Raw genomic sequence first — 20,272 nt, forward strand, 5'->3', positions numbered from 1 at the left:
TAGTCCAAAGGACTAATGGACCACAACTACCACTGCCTCCACCAGACTGAGTCCAGTACAACTAGATGGTGCCCAGCTACCACCACTGACTGCTCTCACAGGGATCACGACAGAGGGTCCCGGACAGAGCTGGAGAAAAATGTAGAACAAAATTCTAACTCACAAAAAAAGACCAGACTCACTGGCCTGACAGAAACTGGAGAAACCCCGAGAGTATGGCCCCTGGACACCCTTCTAGCTCAATAAGGAAGTCATTCCTAAGATTCACCCTTCAGCCAATGATTAGACAACCTCATAAAACAAAAATGGGGCACAACAGTCCAGGGACAAGGACTAGAAGGCAAGAGGGGACAGGAAAGCTGGTAATAGGCAACCCAGAGTTGACAAGGGACAGTGTTGACATGTCGTGGGATTGTTAACCAATGTCATAAAACAATATGTGTACTGTTTAATGTGAAACTATTTGTTCTGTAAACCTCATTTAAAGTACAATAATTTTTTTTAAAAAAAAAAGCAAATGTACCACAAGAATGTAAGACGTTAATAATAGGAGAAACAGTGTGCAGAGGGGAGAAGGGGGATGTGGGCACTCTGTGTATTTTCCTTGTGATTTTTCTGTACACCTAAAACTACTGAGCAAAACAAAGTATATTTTTTTTAAAAAAGAAATTAAAAAAAATTGTGTGATAGACATATTTACAACAATGATTTAAAAGAGAGAGAGAGTAACGGCTGAGGCTGCTTATGTACAACCAAACACCTTATGGGATTTGGTTACTTGGTTTGTAATTTTAGGGTCATGGTTTCATGGGACATCCCAGACAATTGGACTAATAACATGTTTAGTGTTTCTGTTCTACCTCTTGGTTCATTGTGTAGTGCCTGGGGTCTTAAAAGCTTGCAAGCGGCCATCGAAAGCATAGTAATTGGTCTCTATTCACCTGGAACAACAGAGGAAGAAGGAGAGTCAGGAATAGGAGAAGGAAATGGATGTGTGGCTAACTGCTTCCATGAACAACTGCCTTCTCCTCTGCCATGAGACAAGAAAAACTGAATGGTGCCTAGCTACCATTACTGAACACTTGGATCAAAGAGTTTATAGAAGAATCCTGATCAAAAGGGGGGAAATGCAAAACATAATTTCAAATTTTCATGGAGTCCAGCATTTCTGGAGCCATGGAGGTTGGATGAACCACTGAAACCACTGCCCTCAGATAATCTTTAAACCTTAAACCAAAAATATCCCCTGAAGTCTTCTTAAAACCAAACAATTCTCCAGACAATTCATTATTAGTGCTCTTTGCATCTTATAAGTCTATATGATGCATTTATACGCTGTACTAGAACAGTAAAATAAATGTTGAATTACAAGAATATCAGTGATTTAGCTTAACTAGTAAAGAATGTCTGCCTTGAGCATTAGGCTCTTTTAAGATCTATTTATACGGTATCAAACCAACAACAAGTTGAAAAACTAGATAAGAACCTTAGCAGGCAGTGAGTTTATGTTAATGGGGAGGAATAACTCATAAAATGAAGACAATGGTTGCACAACTCGAAACAATGTCACTGAATTGTACATGTAGAAACGGTTGAAATAGTGTATATTTTGCTGTGTGCATATTCTCAACAACAACAACAAAAATAACAATAACAAAATAAATTAGTAAAGAAAAGAACGATCATGTCAACTTTAAATCAGTAGCAGGAGCCAATCAGTCAATCAATATATGTCAATAGCAAGTCAATGAGCAACAACATTTATTTGGACACCCACAAATCTCCCCTATGCATAGAGCTCCCTCTTCAGACACTGAAAAAAAAATTAAAGGAGGAGGAGGAGAAAATCAACATCTCAAAGCAGCTTTTAATCCAATGGAGTAGATGGAACAAATAATTCAAGGTTAACAAATGAGTATAAGCTTGTTCTGGCTATCTACTGCTGCATAAAAAACCACACTAAAATTTACTGGCTTAAAACAGCAACGATAATTTTATTCTCTCATGATTTCTGTGGACCTAGGAAGGGCTCAGCTGGGAGGTTCTAACTCAAGTCTTTCATGAAGTTGTAGTCTAGTCAGATGGTGGCTAAAGCTAGAGCAGCTAGAGGCTAGTTGGGGATCTCTCTCTCTCTTTATATAGTCTTAGGACTTCTCCATGTGGTATCCTCATATGAGCTAGTTTGGGCTTCCTCACGACAACAGCCTTACAACAGTCAAACTGTTCACATAGCAGCTTACAGCTCCAGTAAGAGTGCTTCCAATAAACAAGATGAAAGTCACATTGCTTTTTCTGAACTACTTTCATAAGCCACATAGTATCAATTCTGCTGCATTTTATTGATTACAAGCAGTACAAAACCATCCAGATTCATTTGGAAGGAGGGGAATTAAACTCCACCTCTTGATAAGGGAATGGCAAGGTTTTAGAAGATCATGTGGGATGGGAGATATGGATATAGCAGCCATCTTCAGAAAATATACTCAAATATTTTAAACAAATACATAACTAGGGTAACCTGAGCTTTGACTCCAATAGAATTCTATCTGACCCAACACCCCTCTCAATTAGATAGTTCAGCTGCTTTCCACAATTTTTTTTTTCCAGCCCTGCAACCAGAGGCCAATTCCTTATTGACAGTGGCTTTCCTTGGTTGGACAATATGTAGTTTAGGACCTTCCATCCAGTTCTTTTTTTTCAGAGCCACCATTCTTTTGCTGCTCCTCCCTACTGAAAAAAAAATTGAAAAAAATCTCCTTTATCATTGAACACTTGCTATGTCAGATCCCAAATTCTCCAGGCAATTTGTTATTGGTGCTCTTTGAGTCTTAAGTCTATATAATGCATTTATATGGTGTACTAGAACAATGAAATAAATCTTTAGTTATAAGCATATCAGTGATTACCCAGGCCTGAAATAATGGGTGTAGGGGTGAGATTCACTGGGAAGGCGTATGAGGGAACTTTCTGGGTTGATGGAAATATTTTGAACCTTGATTAGGGTGTTGTTATTGTTGTTAGGTGCCGTCAAGTCAATTCTGACTCATAGGGACCCTATGTGCAACAGAACGAAACACTGCCCAGTCCTGTGCCATCCTCATGATTGTTGTTATGCTTGAGCCCATTGTTGTAGCCTCCATGTCAATCCATCTCGTTGAGGGTCTTCCTCTTTTTTGCTGACTCTCCACTTTACCAAGCATGATGTCTTTCTCCAGGGACTGGTCCCTCCTGGTACAATGTCCAAAGTATGTGAGCCGGAGTCTTGTCATCTTCACGTCTAAGGAGCATCCTGGCTGTACTTCTTCCAAGACAGACTTGTTCATTCTTCTGGCGGTCCATGGTACAGGAAAGCTGGTAGTGATTAGGATAGTGGGAACATGAATGTATGTATAGATTTGTCAAAACTCATCAAAGAGTACATTTAAATAATACAGTCATCCTATTATTTATAAATTATACCTCAATGAACTTAATTTAAAAAGAAGGGAGTGAAGAGGCCAGAGACTTAATCTCTTTTTTCACACAAGGCTCCTTAGCTCCTGGGTAAATTCGTCTACTCCTCCTTGTGACATCTACGAGAAATCTAATTAACCAAATAATTACAAGTAAGAGGGAATGAGTCTTAATCTTCTTTGTATTACCAGCACCTAGCACAGTGCCTGGATACACACTCAGTTAAAGCTTGTGAAATGAAATTAAGGTATTCAAGAGACACCGTGAGACAACAAAGGGAGGGTACCAACCTGATCCTAGAAGATATCAGGAGAGGTTCTGAACCAATTAAGTATGAAAATGCCATTTTAAAATAAAAAATTATGACACCCTCAAATGAAACTATATTTCCAATATGTATTGATTGAGAAAATATGGTTACAAAAACCACTATTAATTCAATAATGATTTAACTGAATTTTTATTTTACTAATCACATCATCATCTAAAAACTAAACCAAACCTAGTGCCATCTAGTTGATTCCGACTCATAGCAACCCTACAGGACAAGTAGAACTGCCCCATAGGGTTTCCAAGGAGCAGCTGGTGGATTCAAACTGCCAGTCTTTTGGTTAGCAGCTGTAGCTCTTATCTATTGCACTACCAGGGCTCCCATCGTTATCTAGATACTTATAAAAATATAGTCCTCCCATTCATAGATTCCATTATTCAGTCTAGAGACAATGTTTGGTGCATACATAAACATGTAGACTTCATGTAAGGAGCCCTAGTGGCGCAATGGTTAAGCACTCAGCTGCTAACCAAAAGGTTGGTGGTTTGAACCCACCAGCCACTCTGTGGGAGAAAAGACCTGACAATCTGCTTCCACAAAGATTTAAAAAAAAAACACCAAACCAGCTGCCCTTCAGTCAGTTCTGACGTGGGCAGAGTAGCACTTCCCCCATAGCGTTTCCAAGGCTGTAAATCTTTTATGTATTTCTCCCGCAGAGTGATTGATGAGTTCCAATCGCCAACTTTTCTTTAATAGCAGCTGCGCGCTTAATCACTGCACCACTAGGGCTCCTTCCTGTAAAGATTACAGCCTAGAAAACCCTACGAGAGCAGTTCTATTCTGTCATATAGGGTTGCAATGAGCAGTGGCATCACTAGGGGGGTGGGGGGTGCTGGAGACACCAGGGGACACTGTCAGTGGGGGTGACACAAAAATGACTGTCTACAAAATTTTTATGCAGCGTTTCAGCAGAAACTTATTATTTTTAATAAAAATATCCCTGTAGTTACAGTTATAACAGCAAAAACATTTTTCGCAGGCCCAGCTTACATGTATCAATATACTTAGAAGGCTAAAACTCTATGCTGATTTACTCTTTGAACCTTCTAATGCGCTCCGGTCAGAGCTGTCATTATTACCCAATTTCAGTGACGCTTCAGATCACATGGTTTCATCAGCCCCTACAATAAGCACGCACTGTTGTTTCCGTTGCTACCAGTGTTTTTATAGTCACTGATTTTGTCAAATTTTCTGGTGTTTTAGCTACAATATTGTGATAATTAGTATTTGTGAACTTATATCAATAACTTTTTTGAGAATGAAAGTAGTAATTAAAGGAAAAGAAGGAGTGATATATAGGAATTACGATTTATGAGTAACATTAGTACAAAAAAGATTACTAAGGATTCTGTATGGTCTGGTATGGGAGGAGGTCCATCATGAGGGGGGTGACACCACGAATTATCGCACTGGGTGACGCCAACCCTAGTGGCGCCAATGGCTATGAGTTGGAATCAACTCCAAAGCACACAACAACAGATTTCATGGAACAACTTCTGGCTCCCACTGTTTGAGAACCATTCATCTGTCCTTCTTTCTGATGTCTTCTCTGGGTTGTAACTGATGCTTCAAAATCTCTCCTTTTACAGAAGTATTTAAATGATCTGCAGAAAGATACTAGTAGAAAGAGACTTTGGAATCTAAGGTTTCAAAACTAATTCCCAGCTTCACCAGTTATGAGCTCTGAACCCTTGGATAAGTTACTTAACCATAACAAGGCTTGGTTTCTTCATTTGTAAAACTGGAAAAATGATATCTCACAAACTTGATATAACTCATTTTTAAATGTAAATACCCTCCTACCTAGCTCACAATAAATGTTCTGTAAAATGTTGGGAGAAGAACAAACCTTCCAAGGTTCACTGGCTACTTTTTTGTCTGATGGTGGCTGAAGCCGGAGCAGGTGGACGCTAGCTGGGCATCTCTCTCTCGTTCACGATGACAGGCATTCCCCCAGTTTACCCAAGTATTTCACTCCTTGGAATACTGTACTATCACCTATAATTGATAAATGTTCAAGATCATTTAAAAGTTGGACCAGCCTTAACACAATTCACCATCCAACAAAGTGCTTCTTTACCTCGACCCTTTGTTTCCAATCTTTATCAACTCTATGGGGGCAGTGGTGGTTCCGTGGTAGAATTCTCGCCTCCCATGTGGAGAGCCGGGATCAGTTCTGGCCAGTACACCTCATGCTCAGCCACCACCCGTCTGTCAGTGGTGGTTTGCGTGTTGCGATGATGCTGAACAAGTTTCAGTGGAGCTTCTAGACTAAGATAGACTAGGAAGAAAGGGCTGGCAATCCACTTCCGAAAATTGTCCAGTGAAAACCCTGTGGATCACAACGGTCCAATCTGCAACCCATCATGGGGATGGCTCAGGACAATGGCACAGGATAGGGCAGCATTCATTTCCATTGTGCACGGGGTCACCATGAGTCCGGGGCCTACTTGAAGGCAGTTAACAACAACACCACCTACTCTATATCAACATAACACACTTCCCCCTTCCTCCAGCATAAATTCCGTGATGTCTTCTTTTATTATTTTAAAAGATTTCTTATGTAAAAAGTTTTCAAAGATTTTTTGAAAAATTGGATGAATTGTATTCACCCGTTCATCCAAAATCTGTTTTGCTACATCCAAAAATCTGAAAATGGAAATGAATGTCTTATCTTTTTAAGAAGAGAACTTATAATTTGCATCGTAAATACATCAGTATTTTATGGCATCACAGTGCTGGAAAAAGAACAAAAACTTCCTGACACGCTGTAGTGACCAGCAAGGAGAAACAGCCGTTTCCCTGATGCTGCCACAACAAGCTTGTCTGGACCGCAGGAAAGGGCCCCTTCGAGCTCCAATTCTAGCTTCGCCTCTTCTACTCACTTTAATAAATCCACCATTTGAACTCCACAGCTGAACATTTCAGATATGCACATTTTGACAAATTCAAGCTGATTGCAATACCCCACAGAATGAATATTTGAAATGAGAAATTGTTCAATTCCTTCGCAATTTCCCCACTGCAACAATTACAATCAGTGAAAGAATTATTGTTAATGATCCCAGACTTCTATTAGGTGAGAAGAGAGGCTCATTTTTGTCTCAAGACATTCCATCTTAGAATTTCCTTCTTTATAATCATGTATGTCCAAGTTTCTGCCCTTGGGAATTTGGTAATAGATGTCGTGTGTCTATTTGGCTTTTTTCTTTAATTTAGGAGAGAACTTTATTTCCTTTCTGGCCTTGATTTGTTTTGCTGTACAGTGATTTGCTATTAATATTTAAACATGCTCTTAAGAGGCTATTGCTAATGGGTAATATTTTTATAAAACAATTTAGCTCTTAGCTATCTACTTTATAAACAAAATGTACCAATTGCATAAATTATCTGGAATGATGTGAAAAAATCTGAACCTATAGCCATGTAGTAAATGGCAACGTCGCCCCCTTTTATTAAAAGAAAAAACAAGTTGGAGGTTCTCACTCCTTTATACCCTTAAAATGACTGAATGCCCCACAGAACTCTCCTGGATGTGAGTTTCTCTATTGGTATTAGCATATTAGAAATTAAAACTGAGACATTTTAAAAATCTATACTTACTTGTTCATTTAAGAATAACAATAGTAAATCCAATGCATATTAACACAAATAACATATTTTATTCAAAAAAACAACTATCTTTCCAGGGAAGAGAAATTTTAATGAAAAGGGGGGCATCGTTTTGCATTTTGCAAATCTGTTTAACGTCTGGCTTGACAGAAGACAACTGGATTCTCATATCTGCTTCAGCATCCAATCTGTTCCAAAGTGTTGTTTTAATTGAAGTGTATAGAAGAATACAGTTTCACACAGACATGGAGTTGGAAAAGGGAGGTATATTTTAATAGCCTCTGCAGATAATTGTGATATTCTTCTTTGATACAGAAACAAAACTCTGTGTTAGTTGCAATGTGGAATCTGAAACCATATCAATAAACTTTTCGCAGGCTTACATTAAAATCCATTGATCTATCTTGTACTTTGAACACATCTTTTAACGATGTGTGAGTTTTTAGCATCATGTATTGGTTATTCAGAAAATATCGGTTTCCTGAGTCATGCAGATCTTCCAGATGCTGACACCTCTCGTCATACAATACCAAAGAATCACATTTTTTAGTATCACTACCAATCTCATCAGAAACGTCTTTCGGCATTGGGAAGCTGTGTTAGTTCCCTAGGGTGGCTGTAACTAAGTACTGCAAACTGGGTGGCTTTAAACAATAGGAACGTATTGTCTCATACTTCTGGAGGTTAGCTGTCCAAATCAACATGTTGGCTGGGCCATGCTCCCTCCAAAGTCTCTAGGGGAAGATTCTTTCTTGTCTCTGCCAGCTTCTGGCAGCCCCGGACATTCCCTGGCTTGTAGATGCATTTTTACACGGCCTTGCTTCCTCCATGTGTCTCTCTGTGTCTCTTCTCCTCCTTCTTAAGGACACCAGTCAGACTGGATTAGGACCCACACTACTCAGATATGATCTCATATTAACTTTAGTGATAACATCTTCAAAGGCCCTATTTCCAAACAACGTCATTTTCATGGAACTGTGTCCCCAAAAAATATTTGTCAACTTGGCTAGGCCATGATTCCCACTATTGTGTGATTAGCCTCCATTTTGTGATGTGTTCTAAATCCTAACCTCTGCCTATGGTTAATGAGGCAGCATTAAAAAACCAAACCTGTTGCCATTGAGTCAATTCAGACTCACAGCAACCCTAGAGGACAGAGCAGAATTGCCCCATAGGGTTTCCAAGGAGCAGTTGGTAGATTCAAACTGCTGACCTTTTGGTTAGCACTTGAGCTTTTAACTACTGCTACCAGGGCCCCTGAGGCAGGATTAGGTTATGTTTGTTATGTTAATGAGGCTGGGTTAGGGTGGGATGAAACACTCTTACTCAGGTCATAGCCTTAATCCCATGTAAAGGGAGTTCACTGGGGTGTGGCCTGCATCACCTTTTATCTTATGAAAGATAAAAAGAAAGAGAAGAGAGCCAAGGAGAAAGAGAGACTTCTTATCACCAAATAACAAGTACTGGGAGTGGCGCACCTCTTTTGGACCCAGGGTCTCTGTGCTGAGAACCTCCTAGACCCAGGGAAGATTGACGCCAAAACACTTAAAGATCTCCAAGAAACACTGGGCCCACAGATGTTGAAAGGACACAAAGACCTTCCCCCAGAGCTGACAGAGAGAGAATGCCTTCCCCTAGATCTGGTGTGCTGAATTCAGACTTCAAGCCTCTCAATCTGTGAGAGAATAAATTTCTGTTTGTTAAAGCCTCCCACTTGTGGTATTTCTGTTATTGCAGCACTAGATAACTAAGACAGTCATGTTCACAGGTACCAGGGTTAAGACTTCAACATATCTTTTTGCGAGACACAATTCAATCCATAACAGAAGCTATCAAGCTTATACTGGCAGATACAAGTTTTCAAATATTCTAATTTTTGCTTAAAAGTTTTAATTTTATTGTTGACAACAAATGTCAGTTGTTTCCCTTAAAGTGGCAGGCTGACTTTGTCCAATTTTTAGAAAACGTAGGCCAAAAACCAAAGTCAGAATAGCCATAGTTTGTCTGTCAGTCATTCCTTCAAGTAAAAATGGTGTTGCAAGAAAAAGTCACTAGTTCAGCCCACAGCTTAAACAATTGTAAAAGGCTTTTTCCCAGAGACAACCATCATACTTCAGAACACGGCAAAAACTCTTTATGTACATTTCCCATTTTGTTAAACAGAATATTACAAAGATTCAAGGGTCAAGATTTAATAAAATTAATAATTTTTGCTGCTTCATCAAGTACATTGTTAGGTGAAACTGGCCTTTTTTATTTTTTAACTGCAAATGCATGGTGATGAAGAAGATGAAGAAGACAATGACTACTAGTATGGTTTGGTGACACTCAGATTTGTTCTGAGGCACCAGCACTTTTACTCATTGCTTTTGTGCCATAAGTGCAAATGTCAACAGTGAAAAAGACAAAGTCTTAATATTATTATAAAAATAGTTGCCCTCCACCCAACCATCCAGAGTCTCTCTGGAAGGGTCTCAGGGACCCTCAGGGGTCTATGAACTACAGTTTGAGAACTGATATTCTACATAATGTTTAGTTTAGTCATAACAGCTGAGGCTCAAGTTTGAAACATGTTAAAACTTCAACATGGCCTGGTGAAGATAAAGGAAGTCAGAACTGAGCAGGTTGATAATTAATGTTATGTGTCAACTTGGCTAGGCCATGATTCTCAGTATTATGTAATAATCCTCCATTTTTGTCATCTGATGTAATTGTCCTCCATTTTGTGATATAATGTAATCACATCCATGATGTGATCTGATGTGCTCAGCCAATCAGTTGTAAAGGGAATTTCCCCGGTAGTGTGGCCTACACCCTATATATATATATGTACATGGAAGTTCTGGTAAAGCTCACTTGCTTGCTCTGGATCCTGTTTCCAGATCATCATCATCTGACCTCCAGTTCTTGGGACTTGAGCCAGCATCTTGTCATCTGACCTGCCAACTTTGGGATTCACCAGCTCCACAGCCCTGTGAGTCAGCAGTCTGTCATCTGATCTATCAGCTTTGAGATTCACTGGCTTCTGCAGCCCTGTAAGCCAGCAGTCTGTCGTCTGATCTGTCAACTTTGGGATTCACTGGCTTCCACTGCCCTGTGAGCCAGCAGCCTACCATCTGACCTGCCGATTCTGACTTCATCAGCCCCTGCAGCCACATGAGTCAGGAGAAGCCTCCGGCCAGTGCCTGACCCACAGATTTTGGGACTTGCCAGCCTCCACAACAACATGAGTCATGAGTCATTTCCTTGACATATATCTCTCCCCCACCCATATACATATATATATATGTCTGTGTGGGTGGGTATATATATATATGTATGTATATATGTATATGTGCTTCACTGGTTTTGCTTCTCTAGAGAATCCAGCCTAAGACAAGGTATAAGGAAGACTGACCCAGTTAGAGGATCACTCCTCCAACAGAGTGAATCCCCTTGTCAGATGACACTCAAAGTCAGACTGGCGTTAGGGATGGTGGTGCTGTTATTTAAAGTAGGAATCAGTTTATTTAAAATAGGATCACAGCTACTGGCTAGGTTATAAGGATAAGACCTTATCCTCCAGAGATGCCACTGGCAAGAACTAAGCAGGACATTAAGTATCCAAGTGGATAGGCTGTAGTCAAACACAGAGTTCATTCCCAGCAGCAGTTAAATAATGTGCTAGTCAGTAAACTGATGCACATGCTCACGCATAATGGATGGAACCAACTGGGGAAATGTGTTGGTTTCAGGGAAGACAGAAGAAGGTAAATAAATGCAATTGACATTGTATGCAGGCTCCAAAGGCACAGAGCAAAGCATATCAGCTCCTAGGTCTACCGTAGCAATATTAATGCCAGACCACGTCAGCCAACATCTAAGGCTAACAATAAACCTCATTCCTTGATGAGTCTTTATCCTGAAATTAGGAATGATAGGGTTTGCAAATATAAAGCTTTAATAACTACATGTGTGTTATGGATTAAATTGTGTCCCCAAAAAGATATGTTGAAGTCCTAACCCCTGTACCTGTGAATGTGACTGTTTGGAAATAGAGTTTTTGAAGATTAACATGACTCCTGCCCTTATAAGAGAGGAGAACAAATGGAGAAACAGACGCAGGGGGAAGACAACATGTGAAAATGTATCTGCAAGGCAAGGAAAGTCAAGGATTGGCAGGAGCCACCAGAAGCTGGGAAAGAGGCATGGAGCAGTTCCTCTCTCAGAGCCTCAGAAGGAATCAACATGGCAGATAATCTGATTTGGACTTCTGGCCTCCAAAACTGTGAAACAAATGAATATGTATACACATATATACACATATATGTGTGTGTATATATGTATACATATTATATATTTGAAAAACACAGGTGTAGGCATCAAGGGGCCCTGGTGGCACACTGGTTAAGCATTTGGCTGCTAACCAAGAGTTTGGCAGTTCGAATCCACCAGATGCTCCTTGGAAACCCTATGGGGTAGCTCTACTCTGTCCTATAGGGTCACTATGAGTCACAATCAACTCGACAGCAATGATTTTTTTTTTTTTTTGGTTAGGGCATCGTCTTAGTCATCTAGTGCTGCTATAACAGAAATACCACAAGTGGATGGCTTTAACAAAGAGAAGTTTATTCTCTCACAGTCTAGCAAGCTAGAAGTCTGAATTCAGGGCATCAGCTCCAGGGGAAGGCTTTCTCTGGCAGCTCTGGAGGAAGGTCTTTGTCATCAGTCTTCCCCTGGACTAGGAGCTTCTCCACGCAGGAACCTCAGGTCCAAAGGACATGCTCTGCTCCCGGCGCTGCTTTCTTGGTGCTATGAGGTCCCCCACTCTCTGCTCACTTCCCTTTCCTTTTATATCTTGTAAGATAAAAGGTGGTGCATGCCACACCACAGGAAAACTCCCTTTACATTGGATCAGGGATATGACCTGAGCAAGGGTATTACATCCCACCCTAATCTTCTTCAACATAATCCAATCTTGCTTCATTAACCACAGGCAGAGATTAGGATTTACAACATATAGGAAATTATATCAATCACAAAATGGAGGACAATCACACAATACTGGGAATCATGGCCTAACCAAATTGACATATATTTTGGGGAGACATAATTCAATCCATGACAGGCATTGTCTTAGTTATCTACTGTTTCTATAACAGAAATACCACAAGTGGATGGTTTTAACAAACAGAGATTTATTCTCTCACAGTCTAGGAGGCTAGAAGTCTGAATTCAGGGTACCAGCTGCAGGGGAAGGCTTTTTCTCTCTGTCAGCTCTCGGGGAAGGCCCCTGTCATCAATCTTCCCCGGTGGAGGAGCTTCTTAGTGCAGGGACTCCAGGTCCAAAAGACCTTTATTCTCCTGGTTCTTGTTTCTTGGTGGTATGAGGTCCCCCTGTCTCTCTACTCACTTCTCTCTTTTATATCTCAAAAGAGATTGGCTTAAGACAAAATCTAACCTTGTGGATTGAGTCCTGCCTCATTAACATAACTGCCGTTAATCCTACCTCATTAACATCACAGAGGTAGGATTTATAACATATAGGAAAATCACATCAGATGACAAAATGGTGGACAATCACACAATACGAGGAATCATGACCTAGCCAAGTTGATACATATTTTTTGGGGACACAATTCAATCCATAACAGGCATTAAATTAAACATTATCTCTTTCTGGACAGTGCAAAAACATATAGTAAAGTATATGTACAGAGGCCATGTAAAGAGTCATGTGCAGTGGTAAATGCTTATTAATCATATTTAAAGATCAATAAGGATTTTTTCTTCCTGGTAGGATATACTAGCAGCAGCAATTCATCACTCCCACTTCAACAACCAGACAAAAATGGAAGCATTACAAAAATCTTATTTTTAAATATATATTGAAGGGCTTGAAAGCAAAGGGGATTAAATGAACTAAAATTCCTAAAATGGAAGAGCCCTTCTAAGGCAAGCAGAAATTGTCAGTCTTTTTCTTCCCTGGAGACATGTGCTGGCATGACAGATTGAAATCTAGAAGACCTTTCCCCATCAGGCATATACTTAGTACTAGAGTGGTGGTAGGGATTAGAGTGGAGGCTGCCTGAAAGGCAGAATGAGATCTCACACAGTCTCACATTGCTTGGGAGACAGAGTTCTGCCAGAGAGAGAGGCCAGCAACAAACAAGTGATAAATCTCACCTTCAGGACCATAGAAACCAGAAGTAGACTGAGTCTAGCTAATTCTATCACACAGCACTGATTTTACTCAATAGCTAATCGGATTGAGATCAGTCCATCACCCTATCTGCCTAACAGAAGAAATGATAACCCCCTTCTTGGAGAAAACAATATCTACTTCAGGCTCTACCATCCTTTTATACATAATGCCCAGCATCAATACACATTTACAGAATGTGCAAAAAGGCAGGAAAATATAACTGAAAATCAAGAGTAAAAATAGACAGTAGAAGACCTAAGGATAACCCAGATGCTGGACTTAGGAGACAAAGTCTTTAAAATAGCTAATCTATTTCATCTAATGGTATTGGAACAATGGGACATTCCACATGCAAAAAAAAAAATTAATCTAGACACTGAACTAACACCTTTCATAAAAATTAACTCAAAATTGGTCACAGGCCTAAACGTAAAATGTAGAACTATAAAACTTTCTAGAAGAAACATAGGAGAAAATCTAGATAACCTTGAGTTTGGCAATGAGTTTTTAGATCCAACTCCAGAAGTACAATCCATGAAAGAAAAAGAAAGGATAAGTTAGACTTCATTAAATTAAAAACTTCTCCTCTATGAAAGACACTGTTAAGAGAATGAAAAGACAAGCCACAGAATGGGAGAAAATTTTGTAAAACACATTATATGACAAAGGACTTATATACAAAATACACAAAGAACTCTTAAAACCCAACAATAAGAAAACAAACAACTCAGTTAAAAAACAGGCAAAAGATCTAGATACCTCACCACAGAAGACATATAGATAACAAGTAATCATATAAAAAGATGCTCAATATCATATGTTATTAGGAAATTGCAAATTAAAACAATAATGAGATACCACTACACACCTATTAGAATGGCTAAAATCCAAAACAATGACAATATCAAATACTGAGAAGTATGTGGAGCAACAGGAACTCTCATTCATTGCTTGTGTGAATACAAAATGTACAGCCACTTTGGAAGATAATTTAGCAGTTTCTTACAAAGCTAAACATAGCTTTACCATATGATTCAGGAATCATAGTCGTAGATATTTACCCAAATGAATTGACAACTTATGTCCACGCAAAAACCTGCACATGAATATTTATAGCAGCTTTAGTAATAATTGCCAAGAACTGGAAGCAACCCAGCTGTCTTTCCAAAGGTGAATGGATAAACAAACTATAGTACACAGAATATTATTCAGTGATACTTATTGATGGATTTTAAAATGAACTATTTCTATTGTTTTCTGTCACTGTGGAATATAATGAAAAACTAAAGACTATTACATATTTGTGTGTGTACATGTATAGTGTTAAATATATAAACTACTTGCAAATAGAACAACTATAAACTAGTTGTAAACATAACTATAAACTAAATGTAAATACATTAAAAAATTAAAGATTAATACATACATGTTTGTATATACATGTGTGTATATCTGGGTACATATTTATATATCTATTGATCTCTATCTATCTATCTATCTGACCAGGGCCTGACATTTGAAAAAATCTTTATTTTGAAACAATTACATAGATATAAATTGTATTATTTTTACTTGAATGGAGGGGTTTTAATTTTTAAAATTAGTTTCAAGAGGTTTTGAAATTTAGTGACAGAAAACAATAAAAACAGTTCAATTTAAAATCAGTTAGTAGGTATCCAGACATTAAATTTCTGAGTTTAGAAACTTTGAGGAAAATTTTTTGATACAGTAATGTTACAAAAATTCAGAGAAAAATGGATACACATTACTATTAGTTTATTACTATTCTTTTTAAGTTTATAAATTTAAAATGGATTGTATTGTATGTAGCTTGATCTGTTCATTATATTTTCGATTTTCTTTATTTAGATGTTACATAGTACAAAAACATATATAGTTTGCACAAATATTTTCTTTTCTCTGAAAGTCAGCAAGAAGAGTACTTCCTCAACATTACCAGTGGAAGGCACAAATACTTATAGTGGTCAGTTGATTGTTAGACATAGGAATCTCCAGGAGCAGTTTAAATATTCCTGACTCTAGGATTCTGAAGAAATACCTCATTAACTGAAAAACTGAGACAAGAGAGGAAGGATATTAGAGTCAGCGACATGATATAAACAACAGGTCCAGTTGACTCCAACTCATGGCAACCCCATGTGCGTCCTAGTGGAACTGTGCTCCATAAGGTTTTCAGTGGCTGATTTTTCAGAAGTAGATAACCAGGTCTTTTTTCCAAGATGCCTCTGGGTGGGCTCAAACTTCCAACCTTTTGGTCAGCAGCCAAGCACATTAACCATTTCCACCACCCAGGGACTCCATAGTAATCCAAAACCCATTTACATTAATTTATCTTAGAATTTTCTATAACAGCTCTATCTTGTTAAAAATGTTTGACTTTGGCAAATAATAGAATTTATCTATATCACCTGTGAGCATCTACACCAATAGACACAATGGAGATCATGGCTGAAAGAGGAAAGACGACCTAGAATGAAAATTTAGTCAAGATGGATAGACAGTCCCAGGAGGGCATAATAAAGTGCTGGCTGGGTGTCTTCTCTTCAAACCAGATTCTAATCAAACAAGATTCTTTAAATAATTCATTTTACAGAAGAAAGAAAATTTTTCCCAACTGAGACAAAGTTATTCCATGTTTTTTTTTGTTTATTTGTTTGTTTTAATTGACATTTTCTTCTTTACTTAATGTTTCTCAGTATTCTATGTTTCAAAGAATGGGGTCAGGGCCTTGAAACTTTGCAGTGAAAAATTTCACCAAAGCCTGGAGTAAAGTAAATTCGGATTCTGAATAACTAAACTGAACTCTTACCATCATCTTCTAAATGTGAAATCACTGGTAACTGGTCCTTCCATGTGTAACTCTTCAAGAGCCAGTGGTCCTTCTTTTAGTTCAAATTCTTAAGGGTTATGAGCCTTCCACAGGCCTAGAACTGTGCTAGATTCATTAAGAGATACAACGGAAGTCCATGACATAGACTCTGGTTCTACGGAATTTATCCTCTCCTTAGAAAATCAGAGTACTCATACCTGAAATAGAGAACGAAATTGGACCATAAAATGTCAGGACATGTAATAATTGTGCTGAAGAGAGAGCTGTGTTTTAGGTGACTCCCAAAGGAAGGATAGAATTTTGATAAATGAAGATTGAGAAAAGGGCATTCATTTTTTGTTTATTCCCATTTCATAGCCATTTGTAGGTGGGAATGAGAAAACTATATTCGAAGTCAATGAGAAGATTGGCCTGTCCAGAAAAGAACTTGATTGAAGAGTAGAGGGATTGGGAGAGTATTAATAATTGTTGGGTACTTATTATGGCAAGGCACTATGGTTAGCAGATATGGGTATAGACATAGTTATAGATAGAGAAAGGAGCTCCAGTGGCACAACGGTTAAGTGCTTGGCTGCTAACCAAAAGGTCAGCGGTTCAAACCCACCAGCAGCTCCATGGGAGAAAAGACCTGGCGATTTGCTCCTGTAAAGATTATAGCCTGGGAAACTCTATGCGGTAGCTTCATTCAACCACATAGGGTTGGCTATGAGTTGGAATAAGTTTGATGGCACACAGCAACAACAACATAGACAGACGTTCTTAGATTTTTTAACTTGTCTTTGGTAGTAAAATCGGTAATGCCCACTTTTTGCAGATAGGAAACTATAATTTGCCCAAAGTCACGCAGCGAGTAGGTAGTGGTGGGGCGATTCAGACCCAGGTCCTTCTACCTGTAAAACTACCTGTGGTACATAAGGAAAGATAGATAAGGTAAGAACAGAGTGTGCCTTAGTAATTATAGTTTTATCTCTGTCACAACTCTAGGACAGTGGGTAAGCTAAACAGAGCAGAGCGCCTCTCTTTGATGCACTGAGAGGCCTTGTGATTTCCCATGGAAGCATGCACACTTGTGGTCAGAGGGATGCCCAGGGCAGTTTAGGTGCGCCTAACTTTGGGTATCCTGGCTAAAACAGAAGCTAGTCAGAAACTGGCATTTAGTCACAGAATGCTTTACAAGATGGTACAATAAAGAGCTGCTTTCTAACAACTATATGATCAAACTCAATTCTTTGATTAATCCACTTCCAAGAAGGGAAAAAAAAACCCACAGCATCTGATAACTGAAAACATTTGGCTCAATCTCTTCATGGACTAGATATCTCCTTTGCCTATAAGCTGCTGGTAATAATAGACTAGAATTTTCTGGCAAATTCAGAATCTTACTTGGGGGACATCTAGATCGATTGGCATAGCATAGCAATGTTCTACATTCAACTTTGGTGAGTAGCATCGGGGGTCTTAAAAGCTTTCGAGCAGTCATCTAAGATACATCCATTGGTCCCATCCCGTCCAGAGCAAAGAAGAATAAAAAAAAAAAAAACAAAGATACAAGGAAAATATTAGTTTAAAAGACTAATGGACACGTGAACCATAGCCTCCACCAGCCTGAGCCCAGAAGAACTAATGGTGCCCAGCTACCACCACCGACCTCTCTGACAAGGATCACAATAGAAGGTCCCAGACAGAGCAGGAGAAAAACGTAGAATAAAATTCAAATTGAAAAAAATAGACCAGACTTACTAGTCTGACAGATACTGGAGGAACCCCTGAGAATGTGGTCCCTGGACACCCTGCTAACTCAGAACTGAAGCCACTCCTGGAGTCCACCTTTCAGCCAAAGATTAGACAGACCTATAAAACAAACAAAAACACGTATGAGGAATGTGCTTCTTAGTTCAGTCAAAGACCAAATGGGCAACACCTGCCCAAAAGCAAAGGCAAGAAGTTGGGAAGGGCCAGGAAAACTGGACAAATGGACAATGTCTAACTAAACCATAATGTTACCACCTAGCTGTTGTTGTTGTTAGGTGGCGTCGACTGGGTTCCAACTCATAGTGACCCCATGTACAACAGAATGAAACAGTGCCCTGTCCTGTGCCATTCTCACAATCATTGCTATGCTTGAGCCCATTGTTGCAGCCATTATGTCAATCCATCTCCTTGAGGGTCTTCCTCTTTTTCACTGATCTTCTACTTTACCAAGCATGATGTTCTTCTCCAGGGACATCATGTCCTGATAATATGTCCTGATAACATTTAAAAGGTGTAGCTTCCCACATATGTAAAATAGGTAAATGTCTCCTGAGCTCATCCTCAAAAATCATAGAGATAATGTAAGAAAATTAATGTGGCTGGTGATTTTATTACATGGACTCTATCAACCCCTTAGTTAATTATATGGAGGAACTAAGATGTTCTTAGCACCATGCTAAAAGATTTAAGAGAAATACAATTCATGGCTCCTATTCTCAAGCTAAGGAGCCCTGGTGGTGCAGTGGTTTTCACCAGAGGCTCCATGGGGGAAAGATGTGGGAGTCTTAGAAACCCTATGGGGCAGTTCTACTCTGTCCTATAGGGTCACTATGAGTCAGAATCGACTCCATAGCAGTGGGTTTGATTATTTTTTTGGCATTCTCAAACTTAGGTCCCTGGTTGGCATAAGTGGTTTGCTTTTGGCAGCTAACCTAAAGGTTGGCAGTTCAAGTCCACTCAGGGCACCTTTGAACAAAGGCCTGGCAATCTACTTCTGAAAAATCAGCCACTGAAAACCTGATGGAGCACAGTTCTACTCTGAGACACATGGGGTCTCCGTGGGTCAGAATCAACTCGATGGCAACTAACAACAACAACAAAACCAAAGACTAATATAAAACTCCTTGCCATCGAGTCCATTCCGACTCATAGTGACCCTATAGGACAGAGTGAAACTACTCCATAGGGTTTCCAAGGAGCGGCTGGTGGATTCAAACTGCCAACCTTTTGATTAGCAGCCAAGCCCTTAACCACTGCGCCACCAGGACGCCAACTAACAAAAAAGCCCCATATAATTAAGCAGGAGCCCTGGTAGTGCAACTGTTAAGTGCTCGGCTACTAACCAAAAGTTTGGCAATCCGAACCCACCCGGCAGCTCCATGGGAGAAAGATCTGGCAATCTGCTCCCGTAAAGATTACAGCCTAGAAAACCCTATAGGGCATTTCTGCTCTGTCCTATAGGGCCACAATGAGTCAAAATTGATTCGAGGCACCTAACAACAACATATAATTAGGCAGAACATCATGAGTGGTGTGAACAATAGGTGCTATAAGAAGACGATAAAAGAGATAATGATGGAAAGGGATAGTCAAAGAAGGCTTCAGGAATGTGGCAGATTGTAATATTGCTCCCAACTGTCTGCTCACTCCCTTTTTAGAGCATTACATAGCCCATCTTTTGCTCTGCCTCTTTGTGGGTGGAGTATACTTCTAGACCTCATTGTCAAGCTCGGCAAGGTGACTTGATTCAGACAATGGAATGTGAGTGGATGTGCATACACCATGCCTGGCCAGAAATTCTAAATGCACATGCCTGGTTCTTTTGGCCTCTTGCATTCCTGCCCTTTTCCATGAGAACAATATGTCCTAGATATACCAGAGGAGCTGCCGTTACTGAGTTAGGTATTATCAAATCCACTGAGTCATAAGGTTAACAGAACACAGAAGCAAATCATCGTACAATGGAAATGAGACATGTGGGCTCTGGCTGAGAAGATCAAGACAGCACAAATAATAATTTTCATGACCTGGTCCAGACCCCAATGTCACCTATCTCTGATGCATGGACATTTTTACTTCAACTTATTTC

Source organism: Trichechus manatus, unplaced genomic scaffold (assembly GCF_000243295.1).
Source record: "Trichechus manatus latirostris isolate Lorelei unplaced genomic scaffold, TriManLat1.0 scaffold00145, whole genome shotgun sequence".
Classification (NCBI taxonomy): Eukaryota; Metazoa; Chordata; class Mammalia; order Sirenia; family Trichechidae; genus Trichechus; species Trichechus manatus.